We start from the raw sequence: 18,151 nt of genomic DNA on the forward strand, positions 1-18,151 counted from the left end.
TCTGGGTGAACTTGTTTCAAAACATTGTAGATGTAAATAGCATAACTTTCCTTTCTCTTTCTCTTGCGTTTCTTTTCACCAGTTCCACCAATCTTTCCTCCTTTTTTGCCGGCTCTTTTTTCACCTTTCTTGGCTACTTTAGGTGCCTGTTTTCCTCCTTTAGCTGCTGCGTCAGACATGGTTAAAAATTTTTGCTACTTAACTTGTAAATAAGCATTAAACTGCAAGTCAAAACTTTTTGTTTATAAGTAAAAAAATCGGATCGAATTCGATCCGAAAACGCCGATACGCAATTTAATTGGTTAAAAAAAAAATCTTTTGTTTAATACTTAATTATGATTGGTTAAAAAAACATGATTTCGATCCTATTTTTATGATGAAAAAACGAGTAAAGTTTATTTCGTTAACACTTACGTTAAATATTCGTACGTTTTTGTATTAACTTACAAATCAAATCGCAGTTATGTCTGGACGTGGAAAAGGTGGAAAAGCTAAGGCTAAAGCCAAGACAAGATCCTCAAGAGCTGGACTTCAATTTCCAGTCGGTAGAGTGCATAGATTCCTTCGTAGAGGGCACTATGCTAACCGAATTGGATCTGGAGCACCAGTTTACTTAGCAGCCGTCTTGGAATATTTATCTGCTGAGATATTGGAGTTGGCTGGTAACGCAGCAAGAGACAACAAAAAAGCTAGGATTATTCCAAGACATTTACAATTGGCTGTTCGTAATGATGAAGAATTAAACAAACTTTTGAGCGGTGTAACCATTGCAGCTGGTGGTGTTTTGCCAAACATTCAAGCTGTCTTACTCCCAAAGAAGAACGACAAAGGACAGAAGAAGTAAACCGCTACACTCAGAAAACAACGGCTATTTTTATAGCCACACATCTTTAAAAAAACATTGTTTTTTTCACAAAACTATAACCTTAAAGTCTAATAGATAATCCATGCATACGCCTTGTCCTAAGTAACTCAAAGAAATTAAATAAAAAAATTTGATCACAACGTCAAAATAAATTGCACGTATTTGCACCTACTAATGTCTACGGCCATACCACGATGAACACACCCGTTCTCGTCTGATCACGGAAGTTAAGCATCGTCGGGCCGGGATAGTACTTGGATGGGGGACCGCCTGGGAACTCCCGGTGTCGTAGGCTTTTCATTTTCATTTGCTGTGATATATTTCTTGTTATAACAATTAAGGAACGTGGCGGTTGTTGAAAGTGTTTCCTATGACATTTTCCTACGACATTTTCAGGTGATAGTACGAGAAAAAAGAGCTTTCAAATGCATACAAACTCGATCTATTGCCGATCATCCAATAACCCTGACGGAATGGCAAATAAAATAAAATTCCGCCGCCTTCCGAGGACTTATATCGCAATCACGTTTCGTAACAGCCAAGCGAGGTTTTACCTTAGCGTTTAAGTCACCACCGACATTTGGCCGCGCAACTTTTCTAAGCTCATTCATTTTGACTTAAGGAGGGGGCGAGCGCGGACGCAGGCCCCCACTACCAGAAATTGTACGGTCGAGTTACTGACGTTTGCAGTAATCGCAGAGGTCAGCCCAAGCGTAGTGCAATGCAAGAGCCTCACTCTGGAAGAAAACCCTCATTGATCAGTCTTTACTTCCCCGTCAGGTAAGTATGAGTTGGAACTGCACCGTAGCATGAGGGTACCCTTCAAAGTTTGTTAATGCTTGTGGCTTGAGTGTGTTATAAACTGCCGTGTCGCGGGGCATAGGCTGTATTCTCCCCCAGTGTACGCGTTTTGTTCCCGCCGTAGACTATGCAGAGTGCCGTCGGAAAGAGGACTGCTATTATTCTTTTATTGCTTATGTGGGCCGCCATCGGTAATAGTGCAACACCAAGGCAACCCGTGGTCACGGCGTGAATGAATCCACCTCCATGACCCAAGGCCAAAAATCAGATTAATATACTGACCATTCAGAGAATGGCCTACCAGATATTAAACTGATAAGAACAGATACTACACTTGATCTTAGCCATTAGGCCGAGAAGCGATAAAGAACAAGCGTTGCCATGATAGGCATCGTCCACACACCGTAACTGCTTGTGGAGCATGTCACGTTACTGTAAAGCTTACAACTGTCACCGCGTACGGATGGACGGCGACATAGTAAAAATCACGGCTGTTGATTTAGCCGTAGGATGGAGAGCGACTGTAGCGAGTGGATGGTAACTTACATGAATGCTAACAAAGGCGACGATACTAAGTGCGTGATATTACTTTCCAATATGTCTGCGTACATTCCGTTTATCAACGCATTACGCCAGAACGTGCGCGCGCGTTACACAGTAGACCATGCAGCCGAAATGCGACAGTGCGACCCTGCCAGGAGTCGAACCTGGAATCCCCTGATTCGTAGTCAGATGCCTTATCCATTGGGCCACAGGGCCATGCTTATGACTTCGCCCCATCGTCATTTTGGCTTGCGCATTCGTTTTACTTACGACAGAATTCTTCGTGTTTGTAGCCATGAAAGAAAGGGACTTCTGTGAGTGAATTTTTTTACTGTGGTCTAATAAAAAAGTCGAAACGCAGTGCCCAATATATGAATTGCTCCTAATAGCCGGAAACAGGCCGTGTCGATGATGTAGGCCGACATACGCAACGCAAACCAAAGAACGCTTTATGAAAATCCTAACACGAGCGCGGAAGAAGCCCAAATTAACAGACTAGATGTAATGCTGAAGACCTCAAACTCCAGCAGCTTCTCTTGCAGACTATTGCGTCGTACTACAAATAAAAATTAACATGCTTTCGCATAGTCGCGGCACCCAAAACGGACATTATACGATGTACAGAAACACACATTTCTGTTTTCGCGCCAAATCAATTCCCGGGAGTGGTACTTTTACGTCCGCATACTTCGCACCGTCTTAAATTATATCTCATTTACACGGTAATGTTTAGTATACTTCTACTGTGATAACAAGCATCGTTTATCGTTGGATTGTTGTAAGAAAACATTAAAAATGAGTGAAGCAGCTTCTCCAAAGAAAATCGCACCCAAGAAGAAACCTGCTGCAAAGAAGACAGCTGATCACCCTAAATATGTGGACATGATCAAGGCTGCTATCGCTACCCTAAAGGAACGCGGTGGTTCATCTCGCCAAGCTATTACAAAATATATTCATGCAAATTACAAAGTTGCTGAAAACTCAGATCATCATCTGAAAATGGCTCTTAAACGAGGAGTAACATCAGGCGATTTGATTCAAACTAAAGGCACTGGTGCTTCTGGATCATTCAAGCTAGGTCAGGTAAAAAAAGAAAAACCTAAGAAAAAGGCCGCAGCAAAAAAGCCAACGGCAAAGAAGCCTACTGCAAAGAAAAGTACACCAAAAAAGAAGCCAGCAAAGAAGAGCACGCCAAAGAAAGCAGCAAAGAAGCCTGCCACAAAGAAAGCCTCGGCTAAGAAACCAGCAGCTAAGAAACCCACAAAGAAGCCTGTTGCTAAAAAACCTGCAGCAAAGAAGGTCAAAAAGACTCCCAAAAAGGCAGCAAAGAAGACCGCAAAAAAATAATTTGTGTGTATCTGGCTATTACATTAACAAACGGCTATTTTTATAGCCACACATTTACAAAAAAACATTATCTTGGTACAAAGTTAAACTTGTTTAAGTCACTTAAACAGTTAAAAAAGAGTAAATTTAAGATTAGATTCCCTAAGTTTAAGTATTTTCGTTTTTAAATTTCTTATTTTCTTGCTTTTACTTTTCTTGCCCTTCATATTTTTAACATTGTCAAACTTTATGTAGCATAAAATTTTTATGTAGCATAAAATTTAAACAGAAAGCAGGACAAAGTTTGATATAAAAAGCTAGCCGTAATATTTTTTATGGATGTGTGGCTATAAAAATAGCCGTTTTTTGTTTGGTAAGATGCTTAGGCACGTTCCCCACGAATTCTTCTTGCCAACTGGATGTCTTTAGGCATGATTGTAACTCGTTTTGCGTGAATGGCACACAAGTTAGTATCCTCGAACAAGCCAACAAGGTACGCTTCAGAAGCCTCTTGCAGAGCCATAACGGCTGTGCTCTGGAATCGCAGATCTGTTTTGAAGTCCTGAGCAATTTCTCGCACAAGACGCTGGAAAGGCAACTTGCGGATCAAGAGCTCGGTTGACTTCTGGTATCTTCTGATTTCTCTGAGAGCAACTGTACCAGGTCTGTAACGATGTGGTTTTTTCACTCCTCCAGTAGCTGGTGCGCTTTTCCTCGCAGCTTTAGTGGCGAGTTGTTTTCGTGGAGCCTTTCCTCCAGTAGATTTACGTGCAGTTTGCTTTGTACGAGCCATATTTTAAGAAGTCGATGTAGTACGGATACACAAGACGGTCTAAAATGCACTATCGCGCCAAAGTTTTATTTCTCATATTGATTGACAGCTAAGGTTCAAAACAAACCATTTGATTGGTGCTAAGAAAGTAATTTCTGATTGGCTGCATAATGACATTACGCTCATTACTTTAACATTTTTATAAAATCTGTGTTTTTTGGCTACGGGAAAACGGCTGTATCTTCTGATACACAAAAGCTTTTGACTTTTTTTTTTTTTAGTAAGTAGCAGAAGGTTTGGCGAATTCCAACGATGCCAAATTTATTGCCTTACTGAAACATTAAGACCACGAATTTTTAAAAAAACTACAGTTTTACTTAAAAAAATGTACAAAATGTTCGGAACATTTTGTAATGACGCAACTCTATTGGTTAATTAGGGTGTTTCCACGAGCAGTAGGTAATTTTATGGCCTCTTTTTAAAGCTGTCTGAATTCTGTTAACTCAAACGTTGTTTTTGTACTCGTTCTGTACGCAACTATATCAATATGTCTGGACGCGGAAAAGGAGGTAAAGGATTGGGAAAAGGAGGTGCTAAACGTCACCGAAAAATTCTTCGTGATAACATTCAGGGAATCACAAAACCTGCTATTCGGCGTCTTGCTCGACGAGGTGGTGTCAAACGTATCTCTGGCCTTATCTATGAGGAAACCAGAGGTGTACTGAAGGTTTTCTTAGAGAATGTTATTCGTGATGCTGTAACCTACACAGAGCACGCTAAACGCAAGACCGTTACCGCTATGGATGTTGTTTATGCCTTAAAACGTCAAGGAAGAACTCTTTACGGATTCGGAGGTTAAGCGTTGTCATTGCTCAACAAAAACGGCTATTTTTATAGCCACAAATCTTTTAAAACATTACTTTGTGCACGCTTCCAAATTACACAATGTGTAAAGTCTTGTCACAGTTACATTTATTGCTATACGATACTATGTCATATATGACACAAAAAAAATTTAGAAATACTTTGTAGGGTTAATTTGCCTGGGAGTGTTTCCGTGAAAAGCTGGGTTAAGTTAAATGTAAGCAATAACATGGATCAATGTACTTGTCTTTTCTGCAAGTACAGCTAATAATACGTATGAAAAGTGAAGCTAATCCACACACACATGGGGAAGTATTTTAAATGTAGGCTAGTGTTCTTAAGCACATTATTTAGAAGTTTTATTAACTTCGGTTAACTTGTAGTGACGCCAAGTAAATGTTTTTTTAAAGATGTGTGGTCTTAAAAAAGACCGTTTGTGTTTGGTAGACGTTGGTTTACTTGCTGCTTGTGTATTTTGTGACGGCTTTTGTTCCTTCACTGACTGCGTGTTTTGCAAGTTCTCCAGGCAAGAGAAGACGTACTGCGGTTTGAATTTCACGAGAAGAGATGGTCGACTTTTTGTTTTGAAGAGCCAAACGCGAAGCTTCGGAAGCAATGCGCTCAAAGATGTCGTTGACAAATGAGTTCATGATGCTCATAGCTTTGCTTGAAACTCCGACATCTGGGTGAACTTGTTTCAAAACATTGTAGATGTAAATAGCATAACTTTCCTTTCTCTTTCTCTTGCGTTTCTTTTCACCAGTTCCACCAATCTTTCCTCCTTTTTTGCCGGCTCTTTTTTCACCTTTCTTGGCTACTTTAGGTGCCTGTTTTCCTCCTTTAGCTGCTGCGTCAGACATGGTTAAAAATTTTTGCTACTTAACTTGTAAATAAGCATTAAACTGCAAGTCAAAACTTTTTGTTTATAAGTAAAAAAATCGGATCGAATTCGATCCGAAAACGCCGATACGCAATTTAATTGGTTAAAAAAAAAATCTTTTGTTTAATACTTAATTATGATTGGTTAAAAAAACATGATTTCGATCCTATTTTTATGATGAAAAAACGAGTAAAGTTTATTTCGTTAACACTTACGTTAAATATTCGTACGTTTTTGTATTAACTTACAAATCAAATCGCAGTTATGTCTGGACGTGGAAAAGGTGGAAAAGCTAAGGCTAAAGCCAAGACAAGATCCTCAAGAGCTGGACTTCAATTTCCAGTCGGTAGAGTGCATAGATTCCTTCGTAGAGGGCACTATGCTAACCGAATTGGATCTGGAGCACCAGTTTACTTAGCAGCCGTCTTGGAATATTTATCTGCTGAGATATTGGAGTTGGCTGGTAACGCAGCAAGAGACAACAAAAAAGCTAGGATTATTCCAAGACATTTACAATTGGCTGTTCGTAATGATGAAGAATTAAACAAACTTTTGAGCGGTGTAACCATTGCAGCTGGTGGTGTTTTGCCAAACATTCAAGCTGTCTTACTCCCAAAGAAGAACGACAAAGGACAGAAGAAGTAAACCGCTACACTCAGAAAACAACGGCTATTTTTATAGCCACACATCTTTAAAAAAACATTGTTTTTTTCACAAAACTATAACCTTAAAGTCTAATAGATAATCCATGCATACGCCTTGTCCTAAGTAACTCAAAGAAATTAAATAAAAAAATTTGATCACAACGTCAAAATAAATTGCACGTATTTGCACCTACTAATGTCTACGGCCATACCACGATGAACACACCCGTTCTCGTCTGATCACGGAAGTTAAGCATCGTCGGGCCGGGATAGTACTTGGATGGGGGACCGCCTGGGAACTCCCGGTGTCGTAGGCTTTTCATTTTCATTTGCTGTGATATATTTCTTGTTATAACAATTAAGGAACGTGGCGGTTGTTGAAAGTGTTTCCTATGACATTTTCCTACGACATTTTCAGGTGATAGTACGAGAAAAAAGAGCTTTCAAATGCATACAAACTCGATCTATTGCCGATCATCCAATAACCCTGACGGAATGGCAAATAAAATAAAATTCCGCCGCCTTCCGAGGACTTATATCGCAATCACGTTTCGTAACAGCCAAGCGAGGTTTTACCTTAGCGTTTAAGTCACCACCGACATTTGGCCGCGCAACTTTTCTAAGCTCATTCATTTTGACTTAAGGAGGGGGCGAGCGCGGACGCAGGCCCCCACTACCAGAAATTGTACGGTCGAGTTACTGACGTTTGCAGTAATCGCAGAGGTCAGCCCAAGCGTAGTGCAATGCAAGAGCCTCACTCTGGAAGAAAACCCTCATTGATCAGTCTTTACTTCCCCGTCAGGTAAGTATGAGTTGGAACTGCACCGTAGCATGAGGGTACCCTTCAAAGTTTGTTAATGCTTGTGGCTTGAGTGTGTTATAAACTGCCGTGTCGCGGGGCATAGGCTGTATTCTCCCCCAGTGTACGCGTTTTGTTCCCGCCGTAGACTATGCAGAGTGCCGTCGGAAAGAGGACTGCTATTATTCTTTTATTGCTTATGTGGGCCGCCATCGGTAATAGTGCAACACCAAGGCAACCCGTGGTCACGGCGTGAATGAATCCACCTCCATGACCCAAGGCCAAAAATCAGATTAATATACTGACCATTCAGAGAATGGCCTACCAGATATTAAACTGATAAGAACAGATACTACACTTGATCTTAGCCATTAGGCCGAGAAGCGATAAAGAACAAGCGTTGCCATGATAGGCATCGTCCACACACCGTAACTGCTTGTGGAGCATGTCACGTTACTGTAAAGCTTACAACTGTCACCGCGTACGGATGGACGGCGACATAGTAAAAATCACGGCTGTTGATTTAGCCGTAGGATGGAGAGCGACTGTAGCGAGTGGATGGTAACTTACATGAATGCTAACAAAGGCGACGATACTAAGTGCGTGATATTACTTTCCAATATGTCTGCGTACATTCCGTTTATCAACGCATTACGCCAGAACGTGCGCGCGCGTTACACAGTAGACCATGCAGCCGAAATGCGACAGTGCGACCCTGCCAGGAGTCGAACCTGGAATCCCCTGATTCGTAGTCAGATGCCTTATCCATTGGGCCACAGGGCCATGCTTATGACTTCGCCCCATCGTCATTTTGGCTTGCGCATTCGTTTTACTTACGACAGAATTCTTCGTGTTTGTAGCCATGAAAGAAAGGGACTTCTGTGAGTGAATTTTTTTACTGTGGTCTAATAAAAAAGTCGAAACGCAGTGCCCAATATATGAATTGCTCCTAATAGCCGGAAACAGGCCGTGTCGATGATGTAGGCCGACATACGCAACGCAAACCAAAGAACGCTTTATGAAAATCCTAACACGAGCGCGGAAGAAGCCCAAATTAACAGACTAGATGTAATGCTGAAGACCTCAAACTCCAGCAGCTTCTCTTGCAGACTATTGCGTCGTACTACAAATAAAAATTAACATGCTTTCGCATAGTCGCGGCACCCAAAACGGACATTATACGATGTACAGAAACACACATTTCTGTTTTCGCGCCAAATCAATTCCCGGGAGTGGTACTTTTACGTCCGCATACTTCGCACCGTCTTAAATTATATCTCATTTACACGGTAATGTTTAGTATACTTCTACTGTGATAACAAGCATCGTTTATCGTTGGATTGTTGTAAGAAAACATTAAAAATGAGTGAAGCAGCTTCTCCAAAGAAAATCGCACCCAAGAAGAAACCTGCTGCAAAGAAGACAGCTGATCACCCTAAATATGTGGACATGATCAAGGCTGCTATCGCTACCCTAAAGGAACGCGGTGGTTCATCTCGCCAAGCTATTACAAAATATATTCATGCAAATTACAAAGTTGCTGAAAACTCAGATCATCATCTGAAAATGGCTCTTAAACGAGGAGTAACATCAGGCGATTTGATTCAAACTAAAGGCACTGGTGCTTCTGGATCATTCAAGCTAGGTCAGGTAAAAAAAGAAAAACCTAAGAAAAAGGCCGCAGCAAAAAAGCCAACGGCAAAGAAGCCTACTGCAAAGAAAAGTACACCAAAAAAGAAGCCAGCAAAGAAGAGCACGCCAAAGAAAGCAGCAAAGAAGCCTGCCACAAAGAAAGCCTCGGCTAAGAAACCAGCAGCTAAGAAACCCACAAAGAAGCCTGTTGCTAAAAAACCTGCAGCAAAGAAGGTCAAAAAGACTCCCAAAAAGGCAGCAAAGAAGACCGCAAAAAAATAATTTGTGTGTATCTGGCTATTACATTAACAAACGGCTATTTTTATAGCCACACATTTACAAAAAAACATTATCTTGGTACAAAGTTAAACTTGTTTAAGTCACTTAAACAGTTAAAAAAGAGTAAATTTAAGATTAGATTCCCTAAGTTTAAGTATTTTCGTTTTTAAATTTCTTATTTTCTTGCTTTTACTTTTCTTGCCCTTCATATTTTTAACATTGTCAAACTTTATGTAGCATAAAATTTTTATGTAGCATAAAATTTAAACAGAAAGCAGGACAAAGTTTGATATAAAAAGCTAGCCGTAATATTTTTTATGGATGTGTGGCTATAAAAATAGCCGTTTTTTGTTTGGTAAGATGCTTAGGCACGTTCCCCACGAATTCTTCTTGCCAACTGGATGTCTTTAGGCATGATTGTAACTCGTTTTGCGTGAATGGCACACAAGTTAGTATCCTCGAACAAGCCAACAAGGTACGCTTCAGAAGCCTCTTGCAGAGCCATAACGGCTGTGCTCTGGAATCGCAGATCTGTTTTGAAGTCCTGAGCAATTTCTCGCACAAGACGCTGGAAAGGCAACTTGCGGATCAAGAGCTCGGTTGACTTCTGGTATCTTCTGATTTCTCTGAGAGCAACTGTACCAGGTCTGTAACGATGTGGTTTTTTCACTCCTCCAGTAGCTGGTGCGCTTTTCCTCGCAGCTTTAGTGGCGAGTTGTTTTCGTGGAGCCTTTCCTCCAGTAGATTTACGTGCAGTTTGCTTTGTACGAGCCATATTTTAAGAAGTCGATGTAGTACGGATACACAAGACGGTCTAAAATGCACTATCGCGCCAAAGTTTTATTTCTCATATTGATTGACAGCTAAGGTTCAAAACAAACCATTTGATTGGTGCTAAGAAAGTAATTTCTGATTGGCTGCATAATGACATTACGCTCATTACTTTAACATTTTTATAAAATCTGTGTTTTTTGGCTACGGGAAAACGGCTGTATCTTCTGATACACAAAAGCTTTTGACTTTTTTTTTTTTAGTAAGTAGCAGAAGGTTTGGCGAATTCCAACGATGCCAAATTTATTGCCTTACTGAAACATTAAGACCACGAATTTTTAAAAAAACTACAGTTTTACTTAAAAAAATGTACAAAATGTTCGGAACATTTTGTAATGACGCAACTCTATTGGTTAATTAGGGTGTTTCCACGAGCAGTAGGTAATTTTATGGCCTCTTTTTAAAGCTGTCTGAATTCTGTTAACTCAAACGTTGTTTTTGTACTCGTTCTGTACGCAACTATATCAATATGTCTGGACGCGGAAAAGGAGGTAAAGGATTGGGAAAAGGAGGTGCTAAACGTCACCGAAAAATTCTTCGTGATAACATTCAGGGAATCACAAAACCTGCTATTCGGCGTCTTGCTCGACGAGGTGGTGTCAAACGTATCTCTGGCCTTATCTATGAGGAAACCAGAGGTGTACTGAAGGTTTTCTTAGAGAATGTTATTCGTGATGCTGTAACCTACACAGAGCACGCTAAACGCAAGACCGTTACCGCTATGGATGTTGTTTATGCCTTAAAACGTCAAGGAAGAACTCTTTACGGATTCGGAGGTTAAGCGTTGTCATTGCTCAACAAAAACGGCTATTTTTATAGCCACAAATCTTTTAAAACATTACTTTGTGCACGCTTCCAAATTACACAATGTGTAAAGTCTTGTCACAGTTACATTTATTGCTATACGATACTATGTCATATATGACACAAAAAAAATTTAGAAATACTTTGTAGGGTTAATTTGCCTGGGAGTGTTTCCGTGAAAAGCTGGGTTAAGTTAAATGTAAGCAATAACATGGATCAATGTACTTGTCTTTTCTGCAAGTACAGCTAATAATACGTATGAAAAGTGAAGCTAATCCACACACACATGGGGAAGTATTTTAAATGTAGGCTAGTGTTCTTAAGCACATTATTTAGAAGTTTTATTAACTTCGGTTAACTTGTAGTGACGCCAAGTAAATGTTTTTTTAAAGATGTGTGGTCTTAAAAAAGACCGTTTGTGTTTGGTAGACGTTGGTTTACTTGCTGCTTGTGTATTTTGTGACGGCTTTTGTTCCTTCACTGACTGCGTGTTTTGCAAGTTCTCCAGGCAAGAGAAGACGTACTGCGGTTTGAATTTCACGAGAAGAGATGGTCGACTTTTTGTTTTGAAGAGCCAAACGCGAAGCTTCGGAAGCAATGCGCTCAAAGATGTCGTTGACAAATGAGTTCATGATGCTCATAGCTTTGCTTGAAACTCCGACATCTGGGTGAACTTGTTTCAAAACATTGTAGATGTAAATAGCATAACTTTCCTTTCTCTTTCTCTTGCGTTTCTTTTCACCAGTTCCACCAATCTTTCCTCCTTTTTTGCCGGCTCTTTTTTCACCTTTCTTGGCTACTTTAGGTGCCTGTTTTCCTCCTTTAGCTGCTGCGTCAGACATGGTTAAAAATTTTTGCTACTTAACTTGTAAATAAGCATTAAACTGCAAGTCAAAACTTTTTGTTTATAAGTAAAAAAATCGGATCGAATTCGATCCGAAAACGCCGATACGCAATTTAATTGGTTAAAAAAAAAATCTTTTGTTTAATACTTAATTATGATTGGTTAAAAAAACATGATTTCGATCCTATTTTTATGATGAAAAAACGAGTAAAGTTTATTTCGTTAACACTTACGTTAAATATTCGTACGTTTTTGTATTAACTTACAAATCAAATCGCAGTTATGTCTGGACGTGGAAAAGGTGGAAAAGCTAAGGCTAAAGCCAAGACAAGATCCTCAAGAGCTGGACTTCAATTTCCAGTCGGTAGAGTGCATAGATTCCTTCGTAGAGGGCACTATGCTAACCGAATTGGATCTGGAGCACCAGTTTACTTAGCAGCCGTCTTGGAATATTTATCTGCTGAGATATTGGAGTTGGCTGGTAACGCAGCAAGAGACAACAAAAAAGCTAGGATTATTCCAAGACATTTACAATTGGCTGTTCGTAATGATGAAGAATTAAACAAACTTTTGAGCGGTGTAACCATTGCAGCTGGTGGTGTTTTGCCAAACATTCAAGCTGTCTTACTCCCAAAGAAGAACGACAAAGGACAGAAGAAGTAAACCGCTACACTCAGAAAACAACGGCTATTTTTATAGCCACACATCTTTAAAAAAACATTGTTTTTTTCACAAAACTATAACCTTAAAGTCTAATAGATAATCCATGCATACGCCTTGTCCTAAGTAACTCAAAGAAATTAAATAAAAAAATTTGATCACAACGTCAAAATAAATTGCACGTATTTGCACCTACTAATGTCTACGGCCATACCACGATGAACACACCCGTTCTCGTCTGATCACGGAAGTTAAGCATCGTCGGGCCGGGATAGTACTTGGATGGGGGACCGCCTGGGAACTCCCGGTGTCGTAGGCTTTTCATTTTCATTTGCTGTGATATATTTCTTGTTATAACAATTAAGGAACGTGGCGGTTGTTGAAAGTGTTTCCTATGACATTTTCCTACGACATTTTCAGGTGATAGTACGAGAAAAAAGAGCTTTCAAATGCATACAAACTCGATCTATTGCCGATCATCCAATAACCCTGACGGAATGGCAAATAAAATAAAATTCCGCCGCCTTCCGAGGACTTATATCGCAATCACGTTTCGTAACAGCCAAGCGAGGTTTTACCTTAGCGTTTAAGTCACCACCGACATTTGGCCGCGCAACTTTTCTAAGCTCATTCATTTTGACTTAAGGAGGGGGCGAGCGCGGACGCAGGCCCCCACTACCAGAAATTGTACGGTCGAGTTACTGACGTTTGCAGTAATCGCAGAGGTCAGCCCAAGCGTAGTGCAATGCAAGAGCCTCACTCTGGAAGAAAACCCTCATTGATCAGTCTTTACTTCCCCGTCAGGTAAGTATGAGTTGGAACTGCACCGTAGCATGAGGGTACCCTTCAAAGTTTGTTAATGCTTGTGGCTTGAGTGTGTTATAAACTGCCGTGTCGCGGGGCATAGGCTGTATTCTCCCCCAGTGTACGCGTTTTGTTCCCGCCGTAGACTATGCAGAGTGCCGTCGGAAAGAGGACTGCTATTATTCTTTTATTGCTTATGTGGGCCGCCATCGGTAATAGTGCAACACCAAGGCAACCCGTGGTCACGGCGTGAATGAATCCACCTCCATGACCCAAGGCCAAAAATCAGATTAATATACTGACCATTCAGAGAATGGCCTACCAGATATTAAACTGATAAGAACAGATACTACACTTGATCTTAGCCATTAGGCCGAGAAGCGATAAAGAACAAGCGTTGCCATGATAGGCATCGTCCACACACCGTAACTGCTTGTGGAGCATGTCACGTTACTGTAAAGCTTACAACTGTCACCGCGTACGGATGGACGGCGACATAGTAAAAATCACGGCTGTTGATTTAGCCGTAGGATGGAGAGCGACTGTAGCGAGTGGATGGTAACTTACATGAATGCTAACAAAGGCGACGATACTAAGTGCGTGATATTACTTTCCAATATGTCTGCGTACATTCCGTTTATCAACGCATTACGCCAGAACGTGCGCGCGCGTTACACAGTAGACCATGCAGCCGAAATGCGACAGTGCGACCCTGCCAGGAGTCGAACCTGGAATCCCCTGATTCGTAGTCAGATGCCTTATCCATTGGGCCACAGGGCCATGCTTATGACTTCGCCCCATCGTCATTTTGGCTTGCGCATTCGTTTTACTTACGACAGAATTCTTCGTGTTTGTAGCCATGAAAGAAAGGGACTTCTGTGAGTGAATTTTTTTACTGTGGTCTAATAAAAAAGTCGAAACGCAGTGCCCAATATATGAATTGCTCCTAATAGCCGGAAACAGGCCGTGTCGATGATGTAGGCCGACATACGCAACGCAAACCAAAGAACGCTTTATGAAAATCCTAACACGAGCGCGGAAGAAGCCCAAATTAACAGACTAGATGTAATGCTGAAGACCTCAAACTCCAGCAGCTTCTCTTGCAGACTATTGCGTCGTACTACAAATAAAAATTAACATGCTTTCGCATAGTCGCGGCACCCAAAACGGACATTATACGATGTACAGAAACACACATTTCTGTTTTCGCGCCAAATCAATTCCCGGGAGTGGTACTTTTACGTCCGCATACTTCGCACCGTCTTAAATTATATCTCATTTACACGGTAATGTTTAGTATACTTCTACTGTGATAACAAGCATCGTTTATCGTTGGATTGTTGTAAGAAAACATTAAAAATGAGTGAAGCAGCTTCTCCAAAGAAAATCGCACCCAAGAAGAAACCTGCTGCAAAGAAGACAGCTGATCACCCTAAATATGTGGACATGATCAAGGCTGCTATCGCTACCCTAAAGGAACGCGGTGGTTCATCTCGCCAAGCTATTACAAAATATATTCATGCAAATTACAAAGTTGCTGAAAACTCAGATCATCATCTGAAAATGGCTCTTAAACGAGGAGTAACATCAGGCGATTTGATTCAAACTAAAGGCACTGGTGCTTCTGGATCATTCAAGCTAGGTCAGGTAAAAAAAGAAAAACCTAAGAAAAAGGCCGCAGCAAAAAAGCCAACGGCAAAGAAGCCTACTGCAAAGAAAAGTACACCAAAAAAGAAGCCAGCAAAGAAGAGCACGCCAAAGAAAGCAGCAAAGAAGCCTGCCACAAAGAAAGCCTCGGCTAAGAAACCAGCAGCTAAGAAACCCACAAAGAAGCCTGTTGCTAAAAAACCTGCAGCAAAGAAGGTCAAAAAGACTCCCAAAAAGGCAGCAAAGAAGACCGCAAAAAAATAATTTGTGTGTATCTGGCTATTACATTAACAAACGGCTATTTTTATAGCCACACATTTACAAAAAAACATTATCTTGGTACAAAGTTAAACTTGTTTAAGTCACTTAAACAGTTAAAAAAGAGTAAATTTAAGATTAGATTCCCTAAGTTTAAGTATTTTCGTTTTTAAATTTCTTATTTTCTTGCTTTTACTTTTCTTGCCCTTCATATTTTTAACATTGTCAAACTTTATGTAGCATAAAATTTTTATGTAGCATAAAATTTAAACAGAAAGCAGGACAAAGTTTGATATAAAAAGCTAGCCGTAATATTTTTTATGGATGTGTGGCTATAAAAATAGCCGTTTTTTGTTTGGTAAGATGCTTAGGCACGTTCCCCACGAATTCTTCTTGCCAACTGGATGTCTTTAGGCATGATTGTAACTCGTTTTGCGTGAATGGCACACAAGTTAGTATCCTCGAACAAGCCAACAAGGTACGCTTCAGAAGCCTCTTGCAGAGCCATAACGGCTGTGCTCTGGAATCGCAGATCTGTTTTGAAGTCCTGAGCAATTTCTCGCACAAGACGCTGGAAAGGCAACTTGCGGATCAAGAGCTCGGTTGACTTCTGGTATCTTCTGATTTCTCTGAGAGCAACTGTACCAGGTCTGTAACGATGTGGTTTTTTCACTCCTCCAGTAGCTGGTGCGCTTTTCCTCGCAGCTTTAGTGGCGAGTTGTTTTCGTGGAGCCTTTCCTCCAGTAGATTTACGTGCAGTTTGCTTTGTACGAGCCATATTTTAAGAAGTCGATGTAGTACGGATACACAAGACGGTCTAAAATGCACTATCGCGCCAAAGTTTTATTTCTCATATTGATTGACAGCTAAGGTTCAAAACAAACCATTTGATTGGTGCTAAGAAAGTAATTTCTGATTGGCTGCATAATGACATTACGCTCATTACTTTAACATTTTTATAAAATCTGTGTTTTTTGGCTACGGGAAAACGGCTGTATCTTCTGATACACAAAAGCTTTTGACTTTTTTTTTTTTTAGTAAGTAGCAGAAGGTTTGGCGAATTCCAACGATGCCAAATTTATTGCCTTACTGAAACATTAAGACCACGAATTTTTAAAAAAACTACAGTTTTACTTAAAAAAATGTACAAAATGTTCGGAACATTTTGTAATGACGCAACTCTATTGGTTAATTAGGGTGTTTCCACGAGCAGTAGGTAATTTTATGGCCTCTTTTTAAAGCTGTCTGAATTCTGTTAACTCAAACGTTGTTTTTGTACTCGTTCTGTACGCAACTATATCAATATGTCTGGACGCGGAAAAGGAGGTAAAGGATTGGGAAAAGGAGGTGCTAAACGTCACCGAAAAATTCTTCGTGATAACATTCAGGGAATCACAAAACCTGCTATTCGGCGTCTTGCTCGACGAGGTGGTGTCAAACGTATCTCTGGCCTTATCTATGAGGAAACCAGAGGTGTACTGAAGGTTTTCTTAGAGAATGTTATTCGTGATGCTGTAACCTACACAGAGCACGCTAAACGCAAGACCGTTACCGCTATGGATGTTGTTTATGCCTTAAAACGTCAAGGAAGAACTCTTTACGGATTCGGAGGTTAAGCGTTGTCATTGCTCAACAAAAACGGCTATTTTTATAGCCACAAATCTTTTAAAACATTACTTTGTGCACGCTTCCAAATTACACAATGTGTAAAGTCTTGTCACAGTTACATTTATTGCTATACGATACTATGTCATATATGACACAAAAAAAATTTAGAAATACTTTGTAGGGTTAATTTGCCTGGGAGTGTTTCCGTGAAAAGCTGGGTTAAGTTAAATGTAAGCAATAACATGGATCAATGTACTTGTCTTTTCTGCAAGTACAGCTAATAATACGTATGAAAAGTGAAGCTAATCCACACACACATGGGGAAGTATTTTAAATGTAGGCTAGTGTTCTTAAGCACATTATTTAGAAGTTTTATTAACTTCGGTTAACTTGTAGTGACGCCAAGTAAATGTTTTTTTAAAGATGTGTGGTCTTAAAAAAGACCGTTTGTGTTTGGTAGACGTTGGTTTACTTGCTGCTTGTGTATTTTGTGACGGCTTTTGTTCCTTCACTGACTGCGTGTTTTGCAAGTTCTCCAGGCAAGAGAAGACGTACTGCGGTTTGAATTTCACGAGAAGAGATGGTCGACTTTTTGTTTTGAAGAGCCAAACGCGAAGCTTCGGAAGCAATGCGCTCAAAGATGTCGTTGACAAATGAGTTCATGATGCTCATAGCTTTGCTTGAAACTCCGACATCTGGGTGAACTTGTTTCAAAACATTGTAGATGTAAATAGCATAACTTTCCTTTCTCTTTCTCTTGCGTTTCTTTTCACCAGTTCCACCAATCTTTCCTCCTTTTTTGCCGGCTCTTTTTTCACCTTTCTTGGCTACTTTAGGTGCCTGTTTTCCTCCTTTAGCTGCTGCGTCAGACATGGTTAAAAATTTTTGCTACTTAACTTGTAAATAAGCATTAAACTGCAAGTCAAAACTTTTTGTTTATAAGTAAAAAAATCGGATCGAATTCGATCCGAAAACGCCGATACGCAATTTAATTGGTTAAAAAAAAATCTTTTGTTTAATACTTAATTATGATTGGTTAAAAAAACATGATTTCGATCCTATTTTTATGATGAAAAAACGAGTAAAGTTTATTTCGTTAACACTTACGTTAAATATTCGTACGTTTTTGTATTAACTTACAAATCAAATCGCAGTTATGTCTGGACGTGGAAAAGGTGGAAAAGCTAAGGCTAAAGCCAAGACAAGATCCTCAAGAGCTGGACTTCAATTTCCAGTCGGTAGAGTGCATAGATTCCTTCGTAGAGGGCACTATGCTAACCGAATTGGATC

The 18,151-nt window shown here is 40.2% G+C and overlaps 12 non-coding genes across 12 annotated transcripts; 3 read left to right on the forward strand and 9 right to left on the reverse strand.

The window, feature by feature from the left end:
• Positions 1-1,041: 1,041 nt before the first annotated feature.
• On the forward strand, positions 1,042-1,160 carry LOC130660433 (5S ribosomal RNA). Its single transcript, XR_008987632.1, has one exon. It is a non-coding gene; the product is annotated as a 5S ribosomal RNA (ribosomal RNA).
• A 328-nt stretch (positions 1,161-1,488) lies between these two features.
• Positions 1,489-1,653, reverse strand: LOC130659696 (U1 spliceosomal RNA). Its single transcript, XR_008986901.1, has one exon. It is a non-coding gene; the product is annotated as a U1 spliceosomal RNA (small nuclear RNA).
• Positions 1,654-1,838: 185 nt separating this feature from the next.
• Positions 1,839-2,030, reverse strand: LOC130660751 (U2 spliceosomal RNA). The gene has a single exon (XR_008987949.1). It is a non-coding gene; the product is annotated as a U2 spliceosomal RNA (small nuclear RNA).
• Positions 2,031-2,352: 322 nt separating this feature from the next.
• On the reverse strand, positions 2,353-2,425 carry Trnar-acg (transfer RNA arginine (anticodon ACG)). The gene has a single exon. It is a non-coding gene; the product is annotated as a tRNA-Arg (tRNA).
• Positions 2,426-6,893: 4,468 nt separating this feature from the next.
• On the forward strand, positions 6,894-7,012 carry LOC130660446 (5S ribosomal RNA). The gene has a single exon (XR_008987645.1). It is a non-coding gene; the product is annotated as a 5S ribosomal RNA (ribosomal RNA).
• Positions 7,013-7,340: 328 nt separating this feature from the next.
• Positions 7,341-7,505, reverse strand: LOC130659697 (U1 spliceosomal RNA). The gene has a single exon (XR_008986902.1). It is a non-coding gene; the product is annotated as a U1 spliceosomal RNA (small nuclear RNA).
• Positions 7,506-7,690: 185 nt separating this feature from the next.
• Positions 7,691-7,882, reverse strand: LOC130660753 (U2 spliceosomal RNA). The gene has a single exon (XR_008987950.1). It is a non-coding gene; the product is annotated as a U2 spliceosomal RNA (small nuclear RNA).
• A 322-nt stretch (positions 7,883-8,204) lies between these two features.
• Positions 8,205-8,277, reverse strand: Trnar-acg (transfer RNA arginine (anticodon ACG)). The gene has a single exon. It is a non-coding gene; the product is annotated as a tRNA-Arg (tRNA).
• A 4,467-nt stretch (positions 8,278-12,744) lies between these two features.
• On the forward strand, positions 12,745-12,863 carry LOC130660458 (5S ribosomal RNA). Its single transcript, XR_008987658.1, has one exon. It is a non-coding gene; the product is annotated as a 5S ribosomal RNA (ribosomal RNA).
• A 328-nt stretch (positions 12,864-13,191) lies between these two features.
• Positions 13,192-13,356, reverse strand: LOC130659698 (U1 spliceosomal RNA). Its single transcript, XR_008986903.1, has one exon. It is a non-coding gene; the product is annotated as a U1 spliceosomal RNA (small nuclear RNA).
• Positions 13,357-13,541: 185 nt separating this feature from the next.
• Positions 13,542-13,733, reverse strand: LOC130660755 (U2 spliceosomal RNA). Its single transcript, XR_008987952.1, has one exon. It is a non-coding gene; the product is annotated as a U2 spliceosomal RNA (small nuclear RNA).
• Positions 13,734-14,055: 322 nt separating this feature from the next.
• Trnar-acg (transfer RNA arginine (anticodon ACG)) lies at positions 14,056-14,128 on the reverse strand. The gene has a single exon. It is a non-coding gene; the product is annotated as a tRNA-Arg (tRNA).
• Between the last annotated feature and the right edge of the window lie 4,023 nt (positions 14,129-18,151).

The sequence above is a fragment of the Hydractinia symbiolongicarpus genome, chromosome 9 (genome assembly GCF_029227915.1).
Source record: "Hydractinia symbiolongicarpus strain clone_291-10 chromosome 9, HSymV2.1, whole genome shotgun sequence".
Classification (NCBI taxonomy): Eukaryota; Metazoa; Cnidaria; class Hydrozoa; order Anthoathecata; family Hydractiniidae; genus Hydractinia; species Hydractinia symbiolongicarpus.